Source organism: Pteropus alecto, unplaced genomic scaffold (assembly GCF_000325575.1).
Source record: "Pteropus alecto unplaced genomic scaffold, ASM32557v1 scaffold208, whole genome shotgun sequence".
Classification (NCBI taxonomy): Eukaryota; Metazoa; Chordata; class Mammalia; order Chiroptera; family Pteropodidae; genus Pteropus; species Pteropus alecto.
Window position 1 is genome coordinate 411571 of NW_006441066.1, and position 5175 is coordinate 416745.

Below are 5175 nucleotides of genomic sequence, written 5' to 3' on the forward strand. Positions count from 1 at the left end.
TCTCTCTCTCTCTCTCTCTCTCTCTCTCTCCCCTCCCTCCCCTCTCGCTCCCAGGCTCTCTCACACCCTCTCCCCGCCCCCCACCTCACTCTGTCTTCACACCAATCTAGAAGGCGGGTTCACTGGCTGCAAGCTAGGTTCGCCAAAGCGATCTCTCTCCGAGAGAGAGAGACAGAGACAGAGACAGAGACAGAGATAGAGAGAGAAAAAGAGAGAGACAGAGATAGAGAGACAGAGTGAAAGAAATTGAGATTATAAAGAAAATCCTAGACTTCTCTTTTCCAGAAGATGGTGGGTCTAAAGGGGCGGGGGGCGGGGGGTAGCGAAGAGGCTCAGCGCCTGAGAATTGGGCTCTTCCAATTGGGCCGGTAGGGGGATATCGATCAAAGTTGATCTGACGTGGAATTAAAGCCGTACGCAGTTTAGCTCTACTGCAAGCTGCAGCCTCGGACTGCAAAGCCTCGGCGCTGGCGTTTGTCACCATGGGAGATGGGATCGATAGAAATACACTAGTCCTCACGTGGACCAGCCTTTCAGGCTGCAACCGACCCTCTAAAAAGAAAGAAAGAAGAGGAAGGGAGGGAGGGAGAGAGGTAGGGAGGGAGGGAGGAAGAAAGGAAGGAAGAAAGAAAAGCTGCATTGTCTCTGCATCTGTCTGTCTTAAGGAAGGTGGGTGTTGGAGGGGCCGTTACTCCTGGTTACTCAGGAGTCTTTGTGGAGACTCGGAGAAGCAGTTCCCATCACAATGCGCCCGAAGACGCTGCGCATGCTGGGTCCTTGCGGATCAGTTTTTTACAGCAGAGATCCGAGGGCGAGTAAACCACCCTCCAAACCCACAGCTCCGGGAGGCGGGTACCTCACTTTCCCAAGTGCAGAGCCAAGCGTGAGGATGGGGGAGGGGGCAGTGATGGGCAGTGTAGGGCTGACTGCTTTGGAGGATGTAGGAAAGTATGTGCCTGGAGGTGGTAACTAAAAGGTTAACGAAAAGGACGCTCAGTCTCACCTACGAAGGAGAAAGATGGAATTGAAAGAAGTTTGGAAGAAACTGTCCTTAATTGCCTTGTTCCCTTGATGTTGCCTCTGGACATAGCAACCGAGGTCCCTGACTGGTTATCAATTTCTCCCCTACTCTTCTTTCACTCTCCCCTCTAGGGGAGGAAGGAATCTTCAAAGTCAGGTAGTGCAGCTGGATCTCTTTTGTGGAGTGGTCCTCTCCATAACATCTTGTGGATGAACCTCTTAGGCTATAGACTCCTCTCCCTAGCCCCTTTCTCCAGTGGTAAGAGAAAAAGCAGCCTCTTTATCTTCCAGTCTTTCACTCCTACACCAACTACTCTGGAAGAGACAGAATTTGTCCCTCCCCACCCCCAGCTATTCTTTTCATATTCTCTCCTGGAAAATGAACCTGCTGCCAGTGTAGAGCAAACTTGTACGCATGGTGCAGGACCCAGGGCCCAATTGGTACACCAATTATTCCAGAACTTTGGATTTGGAACGACATAGGTTGAAACCTGGAACAGAAAGTTTCCAAACCCTTGGGCAACCAGAAAAATGTTTCTAGGCTTTTCTCAATTTTCTATCCATTTGATAATGCAAGATTTCTTCCTACCTCACCACCCGTGGAAATCTTTTGTCTTCACTTTCTAGTCCATAGCTAGGAAACCTGGGAGTCATATGAGACTGAACTTGCAAGTGGTTGGAGCATTAGAGCAAAGAGAGACTAGGGTAGTCACCCCGTGACAATGTGAGGAGTGAGCACCATTCAAGAACATAGGTTTAGGAAACAGGTCCATCTTGAAGTCTATATTCCATCACATATAGGCCGTGTGTGACCTTGAGTGACTTTCTTAATCTGAAACCCAGTTTTCTCATCTGTAAAATGGGAGTATTAATATTTCCCTATAAAGTGATTGTGGATTAAATAATAATTAAATAAGATAATAGATGTGAAAGCATCTAATTCAGTGCCTGGCTCGCAGAAGAATCAATGTTAATTTCTAAACTCTCTTCCTTCTTTCTCACCTTTTAAAAGTGCCTTTACTCCCCAAAATCTCCTCATTCTGCCAGCCTCCCCTTTCTCCGCCATCCCCCCAAACCTATACTCTGCCACCAAGTCTTTGCCAGTGTTCCACATCAAAATCTTCCTATCATAGCTCCTCAAGAACCCTAGAAGACAGGAGAGAATCTGGTAGACGAATCCCTACTAAGGTTCTAATAGCAAGTAGTGAAAACTTAATAGTAAAAATGACACATTTAGAAAACCTCTACTCTGTGCAAGGCACTATATGTTCCTTCTTTTAGATAACATGGTCAAGTTTAAATAAGAACTTTCAATGCCTTGACCCAAAGGAATAACTTTAATGAAGAGTTTAAGTTTTGATTTCAGATGGGTGGACAATGCATTTTGGCTGGAAGCAGGTGGCTTTTGGCACACTTTACTTCACTCCTGAAGGCAAGTAGGTCCCCATCTGTGCTTGGCCAGCCATGAGATGAGGTGAAAAAATAGTTTGTGGTTATCTTCACTGTCATTTGGCTTGTGGTGGGTCAGTAACAAAAGATGAGAGGAAGAAAGTTATTTCAGTGCCTCTGCACTTGAAAGTCTCTAATTAAATTCATCACTGTAAATGGCAACCATCCCTTCTGTTTTCAGCCTCCCCAGACTACTACCTTTCCCCCTCGCTTTCATCTGCTGCCACTCTTTCAACTTTTAGCTGTCAGTGGCAGCTGTTGGCAGAATTGTATTAATCCCATCTGAGCCAGCAGAGACACAATGGCCGACTAGGCATATTGCTTTTGGTTGAAAACCTGTATAATATGCAAATTCTTTTGAAATTGATCCCTCACCCAAGAAAGTAGTGAGCAGTTTTTTAACTTTCACCTTTGGTTTTCCAATGAGGAGCTAGAGAATTTACTAGCAGCATTATATCTACCAAAAGTTGCCAACAAAACTCTAAATCTAGCCCCCCCCACCTCTGTGCTTAAGAGGTATCTCTACTGGATTTAGGATTACCTACTAGTCTTAGGACCAATGGTTTGCACTTTTAAATGAGCTCTGTGATACACTTAAAGCAGCAAGAAAATAATTCATTGCAGTTCTCATTGAGAAGTTGTTTTGTATTCTTTCATAAGGTGATTATCCAGACCACAAGAGGGGATGCAGAAGCAGTGCAGGGAAACAAAGTTTATTATATTTGTAGGTCCTAGAGAAATAGAGTTGCCATATGCCATGAAGGGGGGCCCTGCTTCTCATCCATAGTTAGGGAGGGGTTGCATATTTTAACATATCTGAGAATTTTATTGAGGAATTCTGGGTGCCAATTGGCTGGGGAGTTATGCTTTATAATCAACTGGAAAAGTTTCCATTTTGTAGAGTACCTATTAAAATTAGAAAGTAATTATAGATGCTGAAATTTATATTAGTATATGTCAGGAATTTACTCAACATCATGCCATATCATATAAAGTCAAATAGACCCCTTTTTTGAGGTGTGTATATGTGTGTGAATAGTAGTGATGAGATTGGGATGGGTAAAGCACATGTGTTAGATTGAATCAGTGTTCCAATTTTTCACCCTCTTCTGCATCACACCTTTATTGTGATCTCTTTATGGGGAGCTTATTTCTCTGCTCCTTAACTTTGGGCTTGGTCATGTGACTTGCTTTGGCCAATAGCATGTGGGTAGAAGCAATGATGAACCACAGCATATGTCTTAAGAAACTTCATGCATTTCTGCTTCCCATCTTGACCTCTGTCAGTTCCATGAGAAGAACATGTACCAGCTAGTTTTTGGTCTAAGAAGAATGAAGTTATGTGGAATAGAACTGTCATAGGTGACTCACAGACCTGAAGTGAGAAGTAGAGACATCTTAGCTACTATAGTTTGTAGCAGAGTTGCCCAGTTGAGTCCAGTCTAGATCATTTGAACCACAGCCTACCACAGCCTAGTACAGATGGGTGACAAATGATAAATTAGTGTTATTTTAAGTCACTAAGATTTTGGGCTAACTAATACAGAAGGCATCTGGCAGTGATGTATTCCTATAAGGGATCTAAGGCTAGGTGACCATGCATCTTGGTTTGCCCAGGAAAATTCATTTTATGCACATTGTCCCAGAACAAGTATTACTAATCCCCCCTTTCACTTCCAAAATTATCCTAGTTTGAATGATAAACAGTATGAGGCAATGCGTGGTTTATGGGGTTGCTTTAAGAATAAGAAGTAAAGGTTTGCTATCTGCTTGGTTGCCACTTTCACCTCTTAATTTCTATTTCCTAATCTGTCATCTGGGGACTTGACTCTAGCCATCTTGAGGAATAAGATTTTTAAACCCTCCTTCAGATCCAGGAAGTTCTGAGTTTCTTGCTTTAAAAGTGAATTCTGAGTATTTAGGGGAATGAAAAGAAAACTGGAAACAGTTGAAACTTAGGATACTTGACTGTAGCTAATTCTTAAAGAGGAATTGCTGGGTTTCCTACAATTTAATCTGTTCTAATCGTGTTCCATAAGCATATTCTGTCTAATCTTAGTGACATCACTTCCATGGACATAAAAATATGTTGAGGGAAAAGAAAAGCATACCAATCATTCCACAGCTTTCTGGGTGATAACCCACACAACCAAAATCAGCGATTTTCTCCTATGAAAATAAAGTATCTCCTGGTTTAAGAAAATTCAGTGTTTGAAAATATAACTTTGGAGAGAGTTTTGTAGTTTACTACAGGATTTACCAAAGGTTTCTTTTAAACAGTTTACTGTTGTTGTGCAGTGGTTATCAGTTGGACATGATGGTCCCTGCCCCCGCCCCGGGACAAGTAATAATATCTGGAGACACTTTTGATTGTCACACCTGTGCAGGGAGTTGCGACTGGCATTTAGTGGGTAGAGGCCAGGGATGCTGCTAAACCTCCTACAATGCATGGGAGAGCTACTGACAACAAAGGATTATCCAGGCCCAAAGGTTAATAGTGCCAATGTTGAGAAACCCTATTTATATGTACTCAGAATAGTTTTAGAAAACAAAATGATTTACACATACCTTTTCAGAAACATGAATATTGGACTAGGTATCTGAAAACCTGGATTCTAATTGCAGTTCTACCCAAATTATACTTTCTGAGACTGAGTGTTTTGAGATCTGTGAATTGGGGCTATATCTCATCTACCTTGCCATATA